General features: G+C 46.3%; 1 pseudogene; it reads right to left on the bottom strand.

Annotated features, from left to right (window-relative positions):
• Window positions 1-281: 281 nt before the first annotated feature.
• Window positions 282-427, bottom strand: LOC149872444 (5.8S ribosomal RNA; annotated as a pseudogene).
• Window positions 428-24,005: the final 23,578 nt, after the last annotated feature.

Below are 24,005 nucleotides of genomic sequence, written 5' to 3'. Positions count from 1 at the left end.
TAGCCATGTTAGTCTGAAGTTATGCAGAAGGCAGGGCAGGGTGGCACCTTTGACACTAACTGGGTTTGGTGAGGCACACGCTTGCTGCCTGCTGCCAGCCTGCTTTGGCAGACGCTATTGTAACCCAGGAACACCCAAGGGTGTGCCCATCCTCAAGAAAGGGATAGATGAGGCAAGCGACACTGTGAGAGGGACACCTGTGATTTGAGCTCAGGCCTCTCTTTTCTCTGTAGAGTCAGCTCCATGCCAATGCTCTTAACTATTGACAGGACTGCACACCGCTCTGCTCCTTCTGGCCCCGTGCTGGGATGCTGGCTTGAGCCCGGGACGTGCCAGGTAATCAATGTGTCCTGCAATTCACATTAATTCTCGCAGCTAGCTGCGTTCTTCATCGACGCACGAGCCGAGTGATCCACCGCTAAGAGTTGTCTGGTTTGTGTTTCCACAGGCCTCTTTTCAGTGGTATGCCAGCTCGCCCCAGGGCAGAAGCCAAGCCGGGGGCGAGCTGGCATACCACAAGCAGGTAAGTCCGCCACACTATGAAAAGGAGGTGAGAGAAGAAGGTTAGGTATCTTGGATGGTAATTAAAAAACCCCCAACTTTTCTTTCTTTTTGAACAGTGGCAGTGGTTTTTCTCCCATCCAGCCTTAGCTCAGCTGCTAGTGACTTTTCAGTGGTAAAACTGCTCTGTGAGGGGAAAACAAGGGAAAACAGGAACGGTTTCTTCAAGCACTGCTGGAACAGGTACAGACCAAGGGCAGATTACGCTAGACTAACTCAGTCTCTTTATTTCACAAGATGGCTGATTGTTTTAGGCACACGAAATGCAGTAGATCTGCTCTGGACTTCAACAGAGCATTTGCTATGGTGCCACATGGGAAGTGCTCGCTAGGTTGGAGAGGACAGGATTATAAAGTGGGCAAGAAACTGCACAGAAGGAAGATGACAAAAGCTGCTAGGAAGGTCCCTCCAGGATCGTTCCTGGATCTTTAATGGCCTGGCCACTAACCATGAAGAGCCTGTGGACAACCCAAAGCAGAGTGGCATTACCAGGATGGTGATAGCAAGTGGAAAGAGGGGGACAGCATGAGGGCTGAAGTAACAAAAGTGTGATGAAATGTAATATTATGAAGTGTAAGATCACACACTTGGGATGCGAGGTCTAGCAAGACAAAGCCTGAGAGGAGACACCCATACTCTGGGAAGGCACAAGGGAGGTGACTGTCAGGGCGGGGAGGAGCTCCTGGCACCCAGGGACAGTCCTGCCTCAGGCAGGTGGCTGGACAAGATGACTCCAGAGGTCTTTTGTCATCTGACTTCCCTGCTGCATGCAGGAGATGAGCTGCAGGGCACTAGGCACACAACAGCAGCAACAAATGATGGACCAAAAATCTTCTCTTGAAAAACACCAGATTAAACCAGGATAACCCACACTATCATTGCCTCGAGCTTCTGGTTCCAGATCACACCATGCTCTTAATTTCATGCTGTCTGCTTTTGTTCTGCTTTGCTCACAAAAATAATAAAACAACTTCAGCAAGTGAATGCATCGTGTTTGTGAAACAGTTGAGTTATTTGGGATAATTGAGTTGTCAAAGGCAGCGATGTAACTATCCTTCATACTGTAACATACAAGAAACATTCACATGGCATGGTGCTTTATGAACACTGTCTGGAGTTCGTTAGTATTAAGTTGAAACGGGCTCTCTCATCAGCCCAGTTTTCTCTTTGTTTTTATTTAAAGACCGAAATATAAACTCAAACTCATTTCAGGACCTCCACTCATTCTGCTGAAACTTGAATCATGCATAAAGTCTATTTTCATACACTTCTAATACACAAGAATATTCTCCAAGCAAAATCAGTGTCATCTCAGCATAGGTATCTTACTGTGTTGGCAAATGAGAAACGAGGGGGAAGAGCCAACCTGGAATCATTAAGAAAATGCAGGAAAATGTACTGAGCAAAACAAGAGAGTTAGATGTAGTCCCGCGTTAAAGTGTTGAAGCAACTTTCACACATTGTATTTAGTTATGCTTCAGGAAAAAGGTCGCTTCACTAAATTTTACATTTTTCAAAATAAGGCATATCCTTGCATAGTAAAGAGACCTTCATGTGCAGGGCTTTTTGGAGAGGTACAAGTCACCACCTTTCCTTAAAATAATTCAGTAACAAAATGGTTCTGAGGAAATTATTTTTCCTATTAGCCCTTTGCTTCTGTGCTCCAGGAAACAGGGCAACCCATGGAGAGCATGAGTTGTGACTGGAGTTTTTGAGATGTGATGGTAGAAGTCCGGCCCTGGGCTCCACCAGGGTAACTGGGGATAACATCCAGAGCTTTAATTATTGCTCCAGAACACTTAGGGTGAGCATATTATTTTTAATGAAATCCAGGATGGGGGTGAGGGTGAGGGTGGGGTGCATGCTTACATGCACGCGCACACCCCCCCCCCCACCCATCCACCCCATGCCTCCACACCCCGGGCTCTGAACCTGCCCAGCCTTGATCCCGCGGCTCTCAAGATCCCTGATGGCAGGGCAGGATGGGGCAGTGTGGAGCCCCATGGCTAGGCTTGATGCCCTGCACATAGGGGCTGGGCACAGCTGGGAGCAACTCCTGTGTGGTGTCCCCAGGCGCTGCCAGCCCATGCTGCATGGCTACCCAGCTCCTCCACCCAACACGAGCAGCTGCTTGGGGCTGCCACATGCAGCCTGGGCCTTGCAGCAGCGTCCATCCTGCCTCGTGCTTCCCCCGGCAGAGCCAATCTCCACCCCAGGCAAGAGGAGTGGCACTCAGCTCAGCCTGCTCCCCACCTCCAGCCTGCTCGGGTGGAGCTGTGCTGGGCACATGTGGGCAAGGGGAAATCCAGGACTTTTCTCTGGGGTTTTCATTTTGCCTAAACCCAGATTGCTACAGAGCTGCTGTAACTTAACTTCAGGTCCTATGGGACCAAAACTTAAGGAGCTCTATAACTTTTCTTCCATATTTTTACTGATAGTCAAAAATCAACCACTTCAATAACTGTCCGTGTTAAATGTTGATGAACTAGATAAGTTCCCACAAAGCATATCAGCTTAATCAAATCAAGTTAAACAGAGTGGTTGCAGATGTCTCCTCTGGCATCTCTGAACCAGTGGTGGTGGGTGCATAATGAACAGGGGTAAACCACTCTAGATGTACTTGGTTCAGTGCTCCCCCTCAGGCCTTCCCCAAAGAAGAGTGTTTTAGATTTCTTTTGGCCACGTCTAGGGATTACCTGGGTCTTTTAGCATCTATGTTGCTGGACCAGTGTTTGTATCACAGAACATGTCCGCTTCACTGGCCTGTTTCAGCGGTGTCAGCAACAGTCCAGGACTGGCTGGGCATGGCCAATATTGCTCAATAGCTCATCACCCATGGATGATGCTGTCATAGCACATGGGCAGGGCAAGGGGGGCCAGCCAGTACCAGCCCATGTGAGCTGATGACCATTGTGAATCCACCATCCAGGACATCCACCCAGCTGTCACAAACAGAGAGTCCACTTTGCCGTTAAAAGTCCGGTTGAATATTGCACAGCACTGGCTCATGGCAGAGAGGAGCTGCTTGGCTGCATAGTGACACAGGAAGTTTTCTGGGACCAATCCTTTGTGGTTTGTTGGATGTTGACTGACCAATATCCTGAGGCAGGTGCTGAGCTTCGTAGCTCCCAACTCCATCCTGGGCTTGATGAGAAGGAGCATACATTTCCAGAGGTGGCAGAACTGTATCCATGGCATTTCTGGTGGAAACCTTGCACTTGCTAATGCCTGAGCCACAGCACCTTTCTAAGCTTGTACGTGCTCCAGGGGGATCATTTCATGACTTTCCTATTCTGAGTGAGAAATCTTGCAGTAAATCATGGGGGAACCTCCTACAATGAACTTTCGGCAGTTGTGTGCAACTCTGGGTCTCTTCTCAGTTGTATCACAGAGGTCTCAATCCCAGAGTGTGTAGAGCAGTGCCCCACGCCCCAGGCACTGGCAGCAGGGCTCCAGAGCACAGGCCAGGCACGGACTGTAAGTCTGGCTCTGGATTCTTCCACTTTGAAGATGGAAAGGTCCAGGCCCCTTGTGATCAGGTGTGCTCTGGGTCAGGTGCAAGGGCAGTTAACAGCCCATCAGTTCACCTCTGCAGCTATGCAAGGGAAGGCTGCAATCTATGCACTCAAACTACATTGATCACATGGGGTTGGGAAGGGATCTTTCCTTCCATTTCATAGACTTACACAAGTACCTGGATAGATCTTTCTTTTCTTTCTCTCTCAGCTGTTGATAGAGGATGGATACCTAGGAGACTGAGTATTCCTATCATCCAGTACAGTACTGTCATTCCTATGTCCCATTTGCACCCAGTTGAGTACTTCTAAAATAGCAAATGCATACTGTTTTGTAAAATCCTTTGCCTTGTGACTTGTCTACTCTGCAATAACAAGCATAGAGTATAAAAAATTACCAAGGCATAACCTCTCATGAATGAAACCAGGTCAATGCCAGCACTTGCATTTTTCCTTGCCTTCTGCTCAGAAATATTCCATTTCTTATCCTAATGCATCACTGTCATGTACTCAGTAATCCTGTGTCTGCTTTCCACTCCTTTCTCTCCCAAGAGAAATAATCCATTTTTCTCTGCAAGGTTGCTAACTGCTCAGCACTAGGACAGCATAACAGACAAAAATCCACAGATGACAAATCCAAATCTTTGCAGCTTGAGTATAATAATGTATATGTAATATATATAATAAGTTCCTTATCCAGCTGATGCTCTGCCTGTGCAACACGCACACAGACTCTCTTTTAAATAGCCTGTGGGAATGACATAAATACAGAGAATTTTGATTCTTACAGTGATCATTCAAAGAAGTTCAGTTTGTAGACTTAGAAGTGCCTGCTTTTTCTTTGTCTTTATAGAATATGTTTTACAGCATTAATATCAGTAAAATATGCTACACATTGTGATCCCATCTGTTCTGCCATAAGTAATGAGGATATAGTCTCCCTCAAATTGCTCAAATGATCAATAAAGCAGGTAGGCAGATGTCTCTAAGTTTTTTCATTTTTTATCTCCTGCTAATTATGCAAGAGATACACTTAGAAGTATGTGAATGCAATATATTTGTAATAACAAACAAGGGCATAAGCTTCAACAGCATCTCAGACTCATCAGATGAATGTATGCAGTGATTATAGTGTGTCTAAGGTTAGCAAGCACAGGGTGCTTCATTTTTAAAACATACCACTGCAAGAAGACTGCTCTTCCCTGCTGACTACCTGTGAGAACACACTGCACTTTTGTGCATGTTCATTTTAGGAAGGTTTTGGAAATTCTTGCAATTCCAGGACCACCCTCACCATAGCAGTGATATGGCTATGAAAGCTACCATGGTTTATTAATACCATGGATCCTATCCCTTGTGTTAACGGTGAGTTGGTGAGACCTCAGACGGCTGCTTTACACCTGAACAACACTAAGATGGGTTGAACCAAGCCTGCCATTGGGATAGGGCTACAGACATATGTATTCAGGGGTTTGGACTGATTCACACCCAAGTGCTAGACAAGCATTCCTTTAGTGGCAGACAGACAACCTGTTTAAAAGGATGTGACTATTTAGCTCTACATGACACTGCAAAACATTCTTGGAATCTCCAGCATTTGGTCACTGACTTCAGCAGAATTGGAATAGGACCGTTAAATCCACAAAATGTTTGCTTACTCTGGAGTGCCTGCATCAGGTCATATACTGTGACTGTTCACATTCATCTTAACCTGTCACTACTCTAATTAGAGTTTGGCTTACTGCAGTTCTACCACTGCCAAGTAAATAGAGATTACAGTAAAACTGTTTGTGGCAGTTGTTGAGAACAACACACATACCTTTTGTAGTGACCACTGCCATCAGCTGACACTTTGCATATGTCGACTACCTAAACAATTAAAAAATCCAGAGTGACACAGCTGCTGCTAGGACATGTTTGCTCTGCGCCATGCCCAGTAACTGTTAAGTGTCTATGGCCATGCAAGGTGCCCAGGGAAGTTACAGAAAAGTGTAGTTCACTCTCGCCTTGTGTGGTAGACTTTGGATTGTATCAATTTACCTATAGAAATGCAGCTGGAGGAAGATTAGGGCTCCATTGTGTACACATGAGCTTTAATACACATTAGTCTATTTTAACGGTCATAAACTCCTGCAAGACCGTTTCAGGCTGGACATAAAGAAGAATTTCTTTACTGTCCGAGCCCCCAAGGTCTGGTACAGTCTGCCAGCGGAGGTGGTTCAAGCACCTACATGGAACCCTTTCAAGAGCAAATTGGATGTTTATCTTGCTGGAATCCTATGACCCCAGCTGACTTCCTGCCCTTTGGGCAGGGGGCTGGACTCAATGATCTCCCGAGGTCCCTTCCAGCCCTGATGCCTATGAAATCTATGAAATAATGCACATTAAAGTGTCACTAGAAAAACTGTGGTATTTAGTTAATGTGCATTAAAATAGCATAATGCACATTAAGCATTACTTAAAAACTGTGAGCACCTATACATGAACTAGGAGGCTCTGACATGTTGTAATTATGATGTGTTAATCAAGTCTGCTGGAGTGTGGTAATTACTGTACTCCAGCTAGCCTCTGCATCTTGTGTATCAGCAACCCTATGCTGCATAATGGGGGCAAGGGGTGCTTGAACTAAAGCTCACTTGATAACCTTTAGATAAAGCACGCCCCCCCCCCCACCATTTGCAATGTGGGGACACTGATACACAAGAAGAACTGGATGCTTTAATCACAGTGGCTTTCACAGCTGCTCTTATTAAAGCGGCCCCTTCCTCCTGCCCTGGAGCATGTATAAAAATGCCCCATGCTCTTCAGTTAATGTGCATTAAGACAGACTAATGTGCATTTTCCTAGTACCTCACAATGGAGGTACTAGATGTAATGTGCATTAACTAAAGCATGTTAATTCATGTGTACATACACCCCTTGTGTACAAAGTGCTCTCAAATTATACTGCTCATAATCTGCAGCAAGCTAGCTAGCCCTCTCAATGTATGTCTCTGCTCCATGAACTGCAATGAAAACCAAGATGAAGAATGAGTACTTGGGCAAAAGTCTAAGCAAACACTTTACAAAGTCAGGCAAATTCTTTTCATCACAATTTCATAGATTTTATAGACATTAGGGCTGGAAGGAACCTCACAAGATCATCAGGTCCAGCCCCCTGTCCAAAGGGCAGGAAGTCAGCTGGGGTCAGATCACCCCAGCAAGATAAGCATCCAAGCGTTTATTAAAGGTATCCAAAGTAGGTGCTTGCACCACTTCTGGGGGGGAGTTGATTCCAGACTCAGGAGACTCAGATGGTAAAGAAGTTTTTCCTTATGTCCAGTTCAAATTGATCTTCCAGTAGTTTGTGACCATTGAACCTTGTCATCCCCTGTGGTGCTCTAGTGAACAGATGTTTTCCCAGTTCCTGGTGCACCCCCCCCTTATTTACTTATAGGCTAGCATCAAGTTGCCTCTGAGCCTTCTCTTCTCCAGGCTGAAGAGTCCCATGTCTTTCAGCCTGTCTTCATAAGGCCTGCTCTCTTGTCCTCTGATCATATGCATGGCTTTCCTCAGGACTCCGTCAAGCTTCTCCACATCCTTTCTAAAGTGTGGAGCCTGGAATTGGATGCAGTTCTCCAGCTGTGGCCTCACCAAGGCTGAGTAAAGTGGGAGGATGACTTCTTGGATCTTGTTTGAGATGTATTGGTAGATGCAAGCCAGAGTTTTATTTGCTTTGCTGGCAGTAGAAGCTCATTGGTGGCTTATGTTCATCTTGTGCTCAATCATGACCCCCAAGTCTCTTTCAGTCATGGTATTAGTGAGTGTGGCACTGCCAAGCCTATAAGTATGATGTGAGTTTTTTTCTCCCAAGGCGGAGTACATTGCATTTCTCTGTATTGAATATCATCAGGTTTTTATCCGCCCACCTTGTGAGCCTGTCCAGGTCAGCCTGAATGGCCAGCCTATCCTATAGCGTGACCACATTTCCCCATAATTGGTGTCATCTGCGAATGTAGCCAGTCCACTTCTGACATCTGAATCCAGATCATTTATGAATATATTAAAGAGTACTGGTCCAAATACTGAGCCCCAGCGGATGCCACTGGTCACCATGAGCCATGTTGACTCGATTCATTGATTATCACTCTCTGGGTCTGACCATGGAGCCATTTCCCCAGCCATTGCACCATAAGGTTGTTGAGGCCACAGTTCCCCAATTTTACCATGCAGACATCATGGGAGATGAAGTCAAAGGCTTTTTTGAAATCCAAATATAAGACATCAACCTCTTCTCCTTTGTCCAGGTGATGTGTCACCTGGTCATAGAAGGAAATGAAGTTGGTCAGGCAAGACCTACCTGCAATGAAGCCATGTTGGCTCTCTCTCAGAATGCTGCCTTCAGGTACCCTATTACTGATGGATTCATCAATAACTTGTTCCAAGATCTTTCCAGGGATTGAGGTCAACCTGACTGGTCTGCAGTTTCCTGGATCTTCCTTCCTTTCTTGAAGATGGGCACCACATTGGCCCTCTTCCAATCTTCTGGAACTTTTCCTGAGCACCGCGAGTTCTCAAATATCCTCACCACTGGTTGTGCTTGTGGCAGGCCAGTAGGGGGTGCTCTTGTGTTGAACCACCCACTTTACTGCACCTGACCACCTTCCAGGCTCTGAGTGCCTCCCTGAGGGTGCCTTATGGCTGGCTGACCCCCTTTCTAGAGCACACCCACTAGCCTGGCGTAAAAACTGCCACCACCCAGGGCTGGGCTTTATTCTGGCTCTGGGCACCCTGGGAAACGCAGACTTAGTAGCTCTCAAGGATACTTGACTCACTTCAAACACTTGGGGGGTGCTTCTCTCAGTCAGAGGCACAAGTTGTGGTCTCCCTTGGTCAGCTGAACTAAGGGGAACCCAAGGCATAATCTAGACCTACAACCAATAAGTCTTCCACACTAGGTATAAAGGAGAAATATATTGATTACAAGCGGTAGGGTTGGAATAGGGTACAGGGTAGAGCAATATCAGAAAAATCCCATAGAGCAAACTGGCAAGGCTGGGTAGCCTTTGATCACACATCTGAGTTACTGCAAGCTATATATCTAGTTAGATCTCAGGTAGCTTACTCACAAGTATCATCCAGAGGCAGGTGGAGATTCCCTCTGGAGGCAGGCAGTTCCTTGATCTTGAGTTCTGAGAGAGAGAAAGTTTCAGATGGTCCAGCTCTTCTCTCTCTGAGTCTTCCTCATGGCTGCTGCCCCTCCTCCTGGGCAGTCCTTAACTTATATAGCCCTTATGACTTCATTTACCTGGTCCAATGGAGGCCAGCACATGTTGGCTGTCAGCCAATCAATTTGAAATGCATCACTAGCTGCTGGGCAGAGTGGCAGTTCCTAGCTGCCCAGGGAGCAAGCCCCTCACCCAGGTATGTGATACCAGTCACATAGGCAGAGGTAGCAGGTTTCCCCCCTCCCTCAGGAAGGTGTCCAGCTCAGGTTACCTTAAGAGAGAGGGTAAGGTGTGTGCCCTCTGCAGGGCCCATCTTAACCAAATAGTCACAGAGCAGAGTTTTTGGGGAGAAACAGAGATGGCCTTCTGCCACAGTGCTATGATGTCAGGCAACTCTTTTAGTACTCTTGGACACAATACATCTGGGCCAACTGACTTGTGGATGTCCAGCTTCTCAAGGTGTTCCCTCACAAGATCTTCACCAATTATAGGTGTATGAATGCCTTTACCCTGGTAGTCCTGCATCCTGTCAGGCAGGGTGACTGATTCCCTTGGGCTGGTGGAAAACCAATGCAAATTAACCTTTGAGGAGATTAGCTTTTTCCTGGGTGCCAGATGTCAGCTGCCCCACTTGGTTCAGCAGGGGTCCAATGTTGCTCTTGTTTTTTTCTGACTTCCAATGTATCTGAAGAAGGACTTTTTTTATTGTTCTTGATTCCTGTAGCCAGTTTGAGTTCAGTTTCAGCCTTGACTTTTCTGGTCTACTCCCTACACTTGCAGGCCAGTGCTGCATAATCCTCCTTAGTGGTATTTTTCAATTTCATCCCTTATGGGCTTCTATTTTCAGATTCAGGAGGTCCATGTGTTCTCCCTATTGAGCCAAGGGGGTCTCCCAGCCCTTTTGCTACCTTCCCACAGATCAGAATGGACTTCCCTTATGCTTTTAGGATCCTTGTGCTTTTTGGAGGGACTGCTCATCATGGACTCCTCTCTCTGTTAGATCGTGATCTCTCAGTACCTCAACAACCAATCTCCAGAACTTGAGAAAGTCAGCTTTCTTAAACTTGAGGATTTATACATTGCTGCCTGATTTACCAGTTTTGCCAGAAAGTGATCAACTCATGAGCACTGTCACCTAGCTTCCCTTTGATCCTCAGGTCGCTCACTAGATAATCCCCTTTGGCCAGAACACCTTGACACAACTGACCTCCTGGAATCAGGCTGCAACCAAAGCCCAGAAGAATGGGAAATCACCACAGTCGAACATAAACACAGCTATGCCTAAGATCGTCCCTGACCAACCTCATTTTGAACACTTCCTGTGATGGAGAGCTCACAACTTCCCTTGTCTGTCCACTCCACTGCCTCACTGCTACAAAATAGCTTGTGATTATAGTACAAGCTGGAATAGTATCTGAGAACTTGGCAAACATACGTTTATTAAGCATCTGCTTTGCTGTTATGGCAGCAAATGGACTTTCTGCAGCCAGCACCTCAATCACTTGGTACTGAAGGATGAAAAGACTGAGCTGAGGAATGGCTGAAGTGTGGGGAAAGCATCAAGATTTACAATTTCTTCAGTAACATAATAAAGAAACAAGATGCTCTGTGCTAGGGCAGAAATTTCAAGGGGTGCAGAAGAAGGACACATGGGGGAGAAATGTAGGGTAAGAGTGATAAACAGCATGCACACAGTGCTATTGTGCAGAATGTGTGTATTTCTAACTGTAATGCAGCTAGAAATTGAACCTTGAAGTCTATGCCTCTCTCTGCTTTGAGATAATTCAGAGCCCTGAAGAGTGAATTGTAAAGCCTGGAGTGCCCACATAGCTGGAGACCAGAGAATACAAGTGGTTCAGCTGTTGGGCATCTTGGAGATTGGTACTAGTTACAGGGTTCCTGGTAGGAAAGCCATGAGATACAACTGTCTGGAAGAGACTACAAACTGGACTGGAAATATGTGCACTGATTTTCCTTCAGTGTTTAATTCCACATACAATTAATAATGATAATTTTCAAGTAGTCCATAGAATCTTCTAGAGGACAACCAAGGGGCAAGGCATGAGGGAAAATGAAGGAATCCTTATAAACCTAGTGCCACAACATGGTGGCAAAACTATCCTTTGAGATTTCTGCCTGACTTCATGTGGGTCATCACATCTACCACACACTATTCCAGTCAAAAGCTGATAGTTAAGGGTGAGTGGTCTTTATGGGAAGCCTCATGACAATGGTGAAATAACTTAGAATTCAGCTCATCATGTCATTCCTATTTAGTACAGGGAGGACAGCTGCTAATCCCTTTAGGTGAAATTTGTTTCCGTGCAGAGAGCCATCACAATCCCCAAGAATGTGGAAGAGATGTCAGTGGTGCATCTACTTAATGCTGGTCCTCTGCCTGGGAAGGAATTTCAAGCAAAGATTAGCAACTTTACTGGCTGAAGATAAATGGTTTGAAGAGTGTTTTAAAATGTGCCAAACAGATATAAAATAGCTTGTTTCCTTTGCAAGGAATAAGGCTGTGCTACCACTGATCCCTGCCATTCAGCTCTAGAAATGGATTTAATTTCTTTGATGGATTTCACCTCACCTTTCTTGGTAATTCATGCCAGAGACTTTTGTACCATGTCCAAATGTTGCCTGGATGGAACAGAGCCAGGGTTGCAGAACTGAATCATTTAAAACCTTAAAGCTCAGCTTCTCCATCTCAAATGAGAGAGAGAAGCAGCTGATGCAAACAGAATGTATACTTTGGCATCTGGCCTGTAAGACTGGAAAATGAAAAAAGTGACAGTCACTTTATTTCTCAGTGTTTTAAAAAGTCCCTTGATGCCTCTGGTAAAACGTTGCACCAATAAAAATGTGCAAATGGAGATTCCTTTCTAAAGTAGTCCCAGGAGGAAAGTATAGTTCCTGACTGAAAAGACATGCATCTGCAGAGCTCCTTGCTGGCTGGGAATGTTCATTTGTTATTTTACTTCCATGTGGTTGGGTTGTTTTTTTACAGGTCCTTGCATTACATACAGTCAGTGGCAGAGGTTGTCTAAGTCACTGTAGAAGGAGACCAGGAAAAAAACACCAGCAAGTGTTATTTGTCATTCAAAATACTTCTGCATGCACAGGTACGAACTATTTTTACTTAGTCATGCACTTCTGCATCCTCCGATGAGATATCAATAGTAATTTTAAATTATCACATGGAAAAGGAACTAGTCCTTTCTAAGTAGGAGCCCACTGTTGGCACTGGATTAATGATCTAGATACCTTGTTCTGGCAAGACTCAAACCCTCAGACTGACCATGACCTCTCCATTTAAAAATAGGCACATTTTACTGTTACACAGTAATAACAGAGAAAAATAATGCAAACAATTCTACATCTACCAGTGCTAAGGCTGTCACAGAGGAAAACATTGTCTGGACAGTACATGAGTTTCAACCTGAGGTTCTGTCTTGAATGTCAGATGTCAACAGCCTGGAACTTGAAGGCAGAGCCCCCCCCACTACAGAGGGTGAATGAGATGGGCTGGCGGTTTGTCCATGGTGGCCTCAGGTTCCCCTCTTGGGGACCCTTTCCTGCTCTGAAATCCCTCCTTTGTATTCTTTCTCTCCTCTGATGACTCTTCATCTCTGGGCATCACTGATTGGACTCCCTGTGGCTATCATACTGTCCATGTTCTGTTCTGTCAGCATAGTCCTTTGTTTCACAAACCCATCACATGCACACATCTTAATTTGGGCTTTTACTTGCCTCTTCCTAATTTGGTCCGTTCACCAAAGCTGAAAATCTTAAGGGCCCTAAACTTGAGCACTGTGACCTGATGTCAATGCTTCACAGTCCCTTATCTCTGTTTGGGTAAACCGTTCATGCTATGAAACAGTGTGGTACATGTCTTCAATTTCCCAGCCTGTGTGTCTTCTGGCTTCAGACACAGTGGGCCTTGAAGGAAACTTTGTCACAAATAGGCTTTTAGAAATTAATTTACCCTTGCCATTCCCCTGGACCATTGTTCTGATGCAATATCTAGTTTACCTACAAGCCAGTTCCCAAAAGCAAACCTTTAAATATCATTTTCTAGCCATCATCCACCTTCAGAGAAAGATGATTCTACCATATTCCTTGTGAGAGACCGTTTCAATGGAATCAGAGAAAAGAAGTCAATATAATCAAAGGGGTATGAACAAAACAGCTGAAGTGTTTCACATGCATTTAATCTTGATACAGTAAAGAAATGCAGGCAGGGAACCATGACTTGGAGAGCAGAAATTCTGTATTTGCGTATTCACCAATGCTAGGAGTCTAGGCAATAAATGAGAAGTGGAACTGGAGCAGCTCACTGATGAATATAGATGTGACCTAGTAGCTGATGCTGAAATGTAGAGGGAAAAGCTGCATGGCTATAATGATCAGACCAGTGGGCATAAGCCATTTAGAAAGGACTGAATGGGGAAAAGGTGGGAGAGTGTCATTCCATCAAAATGAATTCCTGATGACTTAGAAGTAAAAGCTCTTACACATGGACAGATATCTTCCAGATTGTGCACAGGACCAGGTATACACTGGTGTCTTGTAGAGGCCACCAGGTAGTCTGACAGCTCCTCTATCACTCACCTGTAACAGGGAAGAGAGGCCACAGCCTGAGAGACCTGTTAGTGATCCCATGCTGTCAGTTCCAAGACTCCTGAGAAGATCTAAACATTATAGATGACAATTTCCCAACTGAAAGAGCTACATCCAACACAAGAATTTTATATTAGACCTTGTCTAATATAATGAGATAGGATTAGTAATGGGATCAGTTAGTCTGGAGAAGACTAAGGGGGAATTTAATAACAGCCTCCAAATCTCTGAAGTGTGGTTATAGAGAAGATGGGGGCAGACTATTTCCTGTGGCTGTAGATGACAGAACAAGAAATAACATTCTATACTTGCAACAAGGGGATTTAGGGTGGATATTAGGAAAAAAACTCTCTCACTAGAAGGTAGCTAAGCAATGGAATAGATACGTTGAGAAGCTGAGGAATCTCCCTTGGACTTTTATGAGACGTTTAGACAAACACTTATCTGAAATGTGAGAAACAATAGTTTTTTGTTGGTAACTTTTATTGGATGTATAGTTAGGAGACATGTCCGATAAGCTTTTGGGCATGAAGTGGAAGGCTTGTCCAATATGTCTTCCAACTATACAAGTTGGTTGAATAAAATATATCACAAAAAAACCCTTGCTTTTCATAGATTTCCTGGACAATCACATGGCTACAATAACATTCCAACTTTATTACTCCTGGGATGGTTTATATGGGGATGATTTTGCCTTGAGCAAGGGGCTGGATTAAACGACTTCCTAAGGTCCCTTTCAGTGCTACCCTTTCCTGATTTTATGTACTCAGAAAAAGAGGTGCTGATTGCTGGGCTAAACTTTGTAGTTGGTTTGGTGCAGGTGATCACAACTTACTGACATTTCCTAAATGTTCAAACCATAATCAGAATAGCGGAATAAAGCTCAAATCAGTACATTATATTCTTGGTGCTTTAAAAGGGCAGTTTCAAAGGTAAAAACAAGTATGAGCCCAGCCACTTAGAATAGCAGTTCCCAATCCTGGGTCACAACCCAAATGAGGATCGTGGGAGCAATGCTGGTGGTGCCACATAGAAAAGACGAGCCACGCCGTGTGCCGGGAGCTCCCTCACCCCCATCCCCAGGCTGCCACTGCAACCGCTGCACTCCAGTACCACTCGTGGGGCAGGGGGAAAAAAAGTTGGGAACCACTGACTTAGAAGAAAGGATTTGATCAGAAAAACCTAAGCTGCTCCAAATATAATTCAGAAGTCGGCTTGATGTACTCAAATCCTCATACAAGAAAGAGGCCTATGCTGGATTAAAAGGAAACAAAAAACCAAAACATTCTTTGAGGAAAAGTAAAAGCTGTAGAAAAGGTGAACAAAAGTCTTTAAAAAAGGAAAAACCTTAGGAATTATAGATTTTAGTAAGGGAAGCAAATGTGCACAGGGGAAATGGCTAGAAAGAGAAGCACAGTAAGCCGTCTACTGTATGTATATTAGGAACAGACAGAACCCTCACAATGCCATCGCTCCATTCTTGGATGTGAATGATGAAATCGTCAGTGACAGCATGGAAATGAACGGGGCCATCCACACGTGCTCCTGGCTATCTCTGACCATCAGTGATAGCACAGAAATGACAGGAGTGATCTGTCCTTACTCCTGACTATTGTTGACACTTCCTCCATTAAGTGTTTTGAAAACTGCTTCTTGAAAAACTAGAGGAGCAAGTGAGAACCCCTGGAAACTCCTGAGCACCAATTCCTGAGCTGGAATTCGTGCTGCAACAGATGCAGCAACACTCGCTTCCACGTGCATTGTGAACAGCTGTGAGGATGTCCGTGGAAGAATTCACGCAGTGTATGGAAACGCACGTGAGGCTCCTGGCCAAGCGCTCTCCAGCGACGCTGCCACAGCATCTGTCACCTGTTCATGTCTGTATAAAATGACACTAACCACCACACCCCGCACGTTCCCTGCAGGGGAGGAGAGGCGGTCAGAGCACATCTGCCACTGCTGGAAACGTGTGTGGGAGACAGGCAGGGTGAGGAAATGCCCCTAATTTTTTCATTCCTAAATTGTGGGAATTTTTTCATTCCGAATTGGGATATGCCCCCAATTTAATCATCTTAATTTGGTAGATGTACCTGCTGGATATTGAAAAAGAAAAAAAGACAACAGCATTTGCTAAACAATGACCACTCCACAAGGCACCTGGGGACAGGGCGCTAAACCAGTACTGCTGGGTGTCAGCACCATCACTGAATTGGGATGTTACCATGACAGCGGGACTCCTGGGCCCAGGACAGCCCTGGCCGAGCCCTGTGAGGTGCAAAAGAAAGCCAGTTTCTCTTCCGCTATTACCCCTGCAGTCAGGCAGCACCTGCCACCAAAGGACGCAGCAACAACAGTCAAGCTGCAGGATCCAGGGCCTGGCTCCAGTCCCGCATCAGGCTGGATGCCCCGGGGAGGTGCCTGCAAATCCTCCTGCACAGTTATTCAGCTAAGGTTTTGCTAGCATGTCCCATCTCCTTTTAGCATTTGGTGATTTTCACCTGACCCATGCGAGTGCTGTTTAGTATTTTTCCAATTTAAACAGTGGTCTCTGCCCAAGGATCTGATTCAGTGGAAAGCTTGAGCAGATGGATGGTTGACCGCTACTGACCCATTCCCAATCGGACTATTTTACCTCCTCCCTGTATTAATGCATTTGGCCCTGTCATGTTTGAGTTAGGGTAGTATGAAACTCATGTGCTCCCAAATGAGACACCCCTTGTTTTTGGAAGGGAAAGACTGTTCCAGAGTCGTAGCAGACTGCATGCAGCAGCTCACAGGCCCTAAGCCAGCTCAACTGCTGCTCCATGTGCAAGCTACAGTGTTAACTCTCTCTCCATCTATGGGATGGGTAGCAGCCATGAGCAATTGCCAAATCCCTAGCAGCTACAAGAGAGTTAACACTTGACTCTAGCCCTTCTGCTTGCTGGGCCAGAGAGAACAGGGAGCCATTTTAGCAGCCATTGCAGCATAGCATCACCCAGCTTCTACTCTTGTGAGGAAATATCAGTTTCTCCATTTAAAGCATGCAGCAAAGTTCTGGAGGGCTGACATTGGGAGAAAAGGTTCATGTGGTACATGAGTAAATATGGTAACATTAGAGTCCCCAGCCTGTGAAATGGATCCATGTCTTTCATGGCCGGTGGAAAGCAGTGGAGAATAGCTGAATCATGAACAAAAGTAGCTTCCTTCAGTAGAGAACACCTGCAAAGCACCTGAACAAATATCTAGGGAAGAATATAAGAGCATTGCTTGGGCATGCAGGGATGAAGTCAGGAAGGCTAAAGCACAACTGGAGTTGCAGCTAGCAAGGGATGTGAAAGGCAACAAGAAGATTTTCTACAAGGATGTTGGTAGCAAGAGGAGGGTCAGGGAAAGTGTGGGTCCCTTACTGAAAGGACAGAGGATGCAGAAAAGGCTGAAGTGCTCAATGTCTTTTTTGCCTCCATCTTCACCGGCAAGTTTGGCTCCCAGACAACTGCACTGGGCAGCTCAGTTTGGGGAGGAGGTGAGAAGCCCTTAGTGGGGAAAGAACAGCTTAGGGACTATTTAGAAAAGCTGGACAAATACAAGTGCATGGGGCCAGATGGGATGCACCCAAAGGTGCTGAGGGAGTTGGCTGATGTGACTGCAGAGCTATTAGCTATCATCTTTGAAAACTCGTGGTGATCAGGATTGGTCCTGGATGGCTGGAAAAGGGCAAATTTAGCACCCATATTTAAGAAACAGAAGAAGTAGATCCAAGGAACTACAGACCAGTCAACCTCACCTCAGTCCCTGGAAAAATCATGGAGCAGATCCTCAAGGAATCCATTTCTAAGCACTTGGAGGAGAAGAAGGTGATTAGGAACAGTCAGCCTGGGTTCACCAGGGCCAAGTCATGCCTGACCAACCTGATTGCCTCCTATGATGAGGTGGCTGGCTCTGTGGATACCGGGAGACCAGTGGATGTGGTATATCTGGATTTTAGCAAGTCTCCCACAGCATTGTCATAGGCAAGATGAGGAATGTGGGCTGGATGAATGGACTATAAGGTGAATAGGAAACTTGCTGCAGTATCAGCCTCAGAGAGCAGTAATCAATGGGACGATGTCTAGTTGGCAGCTGGTATAGAGGTGAGTGCCCCAGGGGACAGTCTTGGGACTGGTTTTGTTCAGTGTCTTCATCAATGACCTTGAAGATGGGATGCCTAGCCAGGGTCATTTGACCCCAGTATCCTTTCCTGCCCATGGCAGGGGGTCAGACTTGATGATCTGGTTAGGTCCCTTATGACCCTACCGTACCAACTATGAAACTATGCAACTACGTTGCAGCACACCCCCAGTAAGTCTGCAGATGACACCAAGCTGGGTGGGAGTAGTAGATACTCTGGAGGGTTGGGCTGAGGCTCAGAGTGACCTAAACACATTGGAGGACTGGACCAAAAGAAATCTCATGAGATTCAACAAGGCCAAGTGCAAAGTCCTGCACTTAGGAGGGAACTAGCCCCTGCACCGGTGCAGGCTGGGGGTGATAGGCTGGACAGCAGCTCTGCAGAAGAGGACCTGGGGGTGACAAGGGGCAGGAATCTGAACAGGAGCCAGCAGTGTATCCTCGGTGCCAAGAAGGCGACCGACATCCTGGGCTAGATCGGTAGGAGCGTTGCCAGCAGATCGGGGGAAGTGATTCTTTCCCTCTATTCAGCACTGGGGAGGCCACATCTGGAGTCCTGTGTTCAGTTTTGTGCCCTCCCCATGACAGAAAGGATGTGGACACGTTGGAGAGAGTCCAGTGGAGGGCAAGGAAAATTGTTCAGGGGCTGGGGGACAGGACTGGTGAGGAGAGGCTGAGGGAAATGGGCTGACTTAGTCTGGAGAAGAGAAGACCGAGGGGGATTGAATAGCAGCCTTCACTTCCCTGCTGGGGGGCTGCAAAGAGGACGGAGCTGAGCTGTCCTCAGTGGCGGCAGACGACAGGACAAGGAGCAATGGGCTCAGGCTGCAGCAAGGGAAGTTGAGGTTGGATATTAGGAAGAATTTTCTCACTAGGAGGGTGGTGAAGCATGGGGACAGATTACCCAGAGAGGTGGTGGAAGCTCCATTCTTGGAGGTTTTCAAAACTTGCCTAGACAAAGCCTTTGCTGTGATGCCTTTGCCTCTAATTGGGGGCTGGTCCTACTTTGAGCAGGGGGTTGGACTAGATGTGACCTCCTGAGGTCCCTTCCAACCTTCATTGTCTATGAAATTATAATAAAACTCCTGGCACAGTGTTGTGGTTTGCTCAATCTTCTTCAAGGCAAAATTTGACCTCTGAAGACTTCCCCAAGCCCCGTTCTCTTTCTGTCCTTCCATTCCTGGGGCAAATAACTGCTGAAGTAGCAACCACCAACAACATGAGACAATAGCCACCAGCCTGTGTGGCTCTAAATGTTCAGATCAAGGCACAACATCAATGTGACTCAAGTCTGTTAAACAAGGATCTCCTCATGGCCACGGGTGTAAATGCAATAGGTTCATGCTTATAACATTGGATGTCTCTGCTGCTCTTCATGCCATGGGCCACGCTGTGTGATGTAGCAGTAAAAAGGCTCCCGTCACTCCTCCCCAGCAGGATTCAGTGACATCTCTTCCTCTCTGAAGGCTTTCACTGGGCGGTGAGCATCCCAGGGTGTACATACTGTTTTTACTTCCCTTCAGTATGGGTGTGAGATCAGTGGTGAGGTAATGAGTGTCCACAGACTGGCTGCCAAGAGGATGCTAACAGCATGCAGCCATACACCTCATTCTTCACTGCAGAAGCTCCCATCATGCGAACATGCCAGACTGCTGCAGGAAATCAGCGCCTGGCTGGTGACAAGCACGGTCAGGCCTGAAGCAACAGTGGAAATGGGAACAGATGTATTTATTTGAACTATAGATGCCATTTAAAAATACATGTTATATGGAGGAAAAATTAACATGTGCATCCACTGTATTTGCACTGTTCTCTGACTGATTTACTAATAACTTAATTCCTCATTTTGTCATCTGCAGAGATTTTATACTAATTGTATTTAATGGACTGTGAGTCCTGAAATATTTAGTCATTTGTAGTAAAAGGAAAATATGTTTACTGCTGGAATAAAAAAATAAACAACTGGAAAACTGATGCAGATGCCAGTTATACAGGATCACTGAGCCCATCACCAGTTAATGGAGGTTGGAAGAAATATGCTCAGAGCGCATGCAGTAGCCAAAAGAAATGTGTGTAGCACCAGAATGAAGCAGTGAGCTGATAGTTGAATTAACTGGAAGTCAGGCTGTTTCTCCACTGATAGTACTGCCATCTCAAAGAGCAAAGGGCATTTCCTGTCACAGACTCCTAGAGAAGTGGGGCTGGCAGGGACCTCCGGAGGTCACAGCTAGTCCAATCCCGCATCTGAGGTAAGATCAGCCCTGTCCAAACCATCCCAGACAAATCCAGTGTCTAATTTCTTAGCAAAACTACAGTCAACTCTGACATAACACAAGCCAAACACTCAAACCTGCCTCAGATAAAGGAGGGGGACCACAATGACCGACATCTTGCTGCTGCAATGGTTGTTAATATACACCAGAGAGTTCCCAAGTAGACGGCCACAACCTGATGCAGAGGAAGGCAAAACCCCCAAAGTTCATAGCAATCTGACCATGAGGTAAAATTCCTTCCTGACCCCGAATCTGGCATTTGGTCTGACCCTGAGCAGGTAGCCACTAGCCAGGAACGCCTGGCTTTAAGTCACAGCCTAGTCCCAATCTCCAGCCTGGGCTTTCAAAAAAATTATATGTATATACATATATATATATACACATTGACACACACACACACATGCGTACACACACACACATATATATACACATACACATACATACACACACACACACATATATTGCTCATATTGGTTGATTTTTATAAAATCACATTTAGCCAGCACTGTTATATTTTTTAGTAGAATGCATGGATTCTAACAGCATCTGATACTTTATCATTAAAGATTGCTCAGAGTTCAGAGATGAAAATCCTTTAATTGTTTTTATTGGCAAGCTGTGATACAAACTGCATAAAATAGACAGGTAAGAATTAACTGCCCAAGTGGTGAATGATCCTTGCAGAGCCCTGAGGCAATCAAGCTTTAACTTTTCTGAAGTATGCCAAAAGTTATGGACAGTTGCTGTGTGCCTTCCTGTGAGGTACATCACACGGGTCCAGGATGAAAGGCGTTACCAGGACCTTCCCAGTGTACAGCACTGACCTGCTGAAGAGGGTTCAGGGCTCGGAGCACAGAGACCCCCCTCTCTGTAGTCCTACAGCAGTCAGTCACCTGCCAATATCTGTGTAACCCTCTGTTAAAGCTACAGGAACATGACAGAAGCACAATTAATGCTTTATACGCCAGGCATGATTTAAGCAAGCCTTTCATTTTAAAAGCATCCCTTTTCTCCTTTGCCCTACAGCTGCAGAGTTTTTAAGGAAAACTTGTTTGTTATTACTGGTGAAAAACCTGTCAATTAAGTTAACCTCTTTCTTTGGGGAAAGGACAACTGGTTAGTTGAGGACTAACTCATCAGCTGGAAGCACAGGAGGAGAAGGAGCTGCCAGTGGATGCATCTACACATTCTTTAATGCACCGTAATTATGGTGCATTAAGTTTAGTACCTGTAATTACTGAGTACTAAACTTAATGCACCATAATCAGCACTGCTGCTCAGTAGTGCTGGTGCATGTTTTTTTGTGATGCTAATGTGCAGTAGATTAATTCTGTGGCACATGGGGAGTGAGCAGTGTTGAGTCAGCCCAGTTTCACCTGATCTTCTCATATACCCTATCCCATCCCCTCACATCTTCCTCACATCAGTCCTGTACTAGCTCTGGCGGTGGACATGGAGTCTTTCCAGTGCCTGATACAGTGATTACAATAGATTTGGCAGCAGAGCTCAGAAAGGGTCTCAACAGCATTAGACAATGCAGCATCAACACCGGTAGCAGCAGTAATGCATTTGCAGCAGCTCAGCCCTTGCTACCCTACTCTGCACTCTGCAAACCGCATCATTTCCAGGTAACCTGGAGAAACTCCCACTTGGCAGACCTCTCATAGCCCATCCTTGCTGATTATGCTCCAGTTCACAAAGAGATGCAGGCACAGATGTCTCAGGCCAACCTGGCAGGGAAGGTACCCTGATGAATACAACACATTTGAGAGGACACAGGCCGCTTTCTCTTTTGAAGCGAGGGCATGTGATGGGCGGGAAGTGCTGAGCTGTTAATGGTACATGCCGTAGGCAACAGCAGGTTTGCATATGCAGACCCACCTACGCAATCAGCTTTTGCATTAATGTGTCAAGCTAACCAGCTGCCCCTGAACTGTGCACGGCTCTGATCCTGCTCTCAGGGCATCCCACCTGCGAATGGAAAAAGTCTGCTGGCTGAGCTGCAAGAAGATTCAAGATGGCAGCGTACAGGGAGCCAGCCACAGGCCCTGCTCTCTTCCACATACTGCTGCTAGCCCGGATCTAAAATTAACGCGTCTTGGACAAAGCCTGAATTTAATGCTCTTGGCTAGGATGCTTCAGGCCCCTATGCTGTGAAGGGAAGGGGCTGGAAGACATTTAAAAGTTGCTGTACGGGGAAGATCTACCACAGACAATTATCTACTTACTGCAGATGATGGCAGAGGCTTTTTTGCCCCTACCTTGCATGGCTATACACCAGCTGCAAGCCATGAATTAGGCTGGAAGAAGCTCTCTTGCAGGAAACTGCCTGTACAGCGACAGCCACAGAGGGTGTCCAGCATGCTGCAGGACCCTCCTAACCTCCCAGCAGCTGGCCAGCAATGCAGCGCGGCAGGGCAGTGCAGCTGCAGCTGCAGCCTGGAGCTGTGGCAGCTGTGGGCATGGCAGCCCCTTGGGACTAGCGAAACTGGATTTGAGAGGCGACACCAAGCACAGGACAACTCCAGAAATGTGCATAACGAGATAGAACAAGACCCTTGCTGTCGATTGCATAAACCACCCTCTAGGAGCCAGAGCCAGGGCATAATGCTGTAAGCTGTATGGGACAGGTCAGAAAAACCTGGAGGATCATCCCAATTTTTATTAGTTCACAGGCTCCTACATATGCCGTAGCCAAGGGCCATTGCAGGTGCTGGCTCAGGGAGCCCCCGGGGGCTTGCACTGACAGGGTTCTCAGAGGTACAGATCCTAAGCAGCAAATGCGTCCAGTAGCAGGGGGAGCATCCTCATCAGGACCCAGCAAGCCTATCGCAGGCTCCAGTGCTGTGCGCCCACTGCTCCTTCCGAGTGCATACCCAGTCCGGCGGAAACGTGCTGCGGTGGGGTCGCCTGCTGCCAACGTGGCAGAGAGACCATGCCAGGGTCGTCCCCAGGGGCAGCTTCCATGGTGCTGGAAGCTGTGGTCTTCTGGCAGGAGATAGACACGGGAGAGGAAGGGGAGTAATTTAGGTGAATGGACTAGAGGTGACATCCTGACATCCCTTCCGACCTGAATTTTCTATGACTGTGAATGAGAAGGGTGCTTTGCTCAGGGTGAGTATGCATGTGTCACTGAACATGTGTGTGTCCCCTGTTACGGGGAGGACCCTCAGCTCCCCACAGGTCCCTGCAGAGCCTGGCTCCGTGCTCTGGCAGCTCCCCAAAGGCAGGCTTACCCTCCACGGCACTGCATTGCACTGCTGGGAACAGGGACCGGGCAGGCTGTGTCCGTCTCGGGTCACGCAGCCTTGATTGCAGACCATTTCCCTCTGCTGCCTGGGCGGTAGCCAGCTCCTCAGGACACAAGAACAGCCTTGTATTAATGGCCAGGAAGTGCTCATCATGTGCCAGAAAGACAACAGTGTCCTCAGGTATGAAGTAATTAGGCGAAGTGGCTCTAATACTTCCCCTAATGAGAAGGCAAATTAAAATTTGATTTTGATTAGTGCAAATCCCCAACCTCAGCTATTTAGTAACAAGCAGTTTATTGTTAATTACCGAGATGCAATTTGGCATTCATTGTCAGTTTTGTGATTTAAATCCAATGGTTTAAAGGTAAAGTGTTTTGGTTGCACCAGATTAGTGATGGATAGGAAATGATTTTATAAACTACCCCACAG

This window comes from Crocodylus siamensis, chromosome 2 (assembly GCF_052110815.1).
Source record: "Crocodylus siamensis isolate JL-2025a chromosome 2, ASM5211081v1, whole genome shotgun sequence".
Lineage (NCBI taxonomy): Eukaryota > Metazoa > Chordata > Crocodylia > Crocodylidae > Crocodylus > Crocodylus siamensis.
Note: the sequence above shows the minus strand (reverse complement) of the source record. Positions and strands in the feature narration are given on the sequence as shown.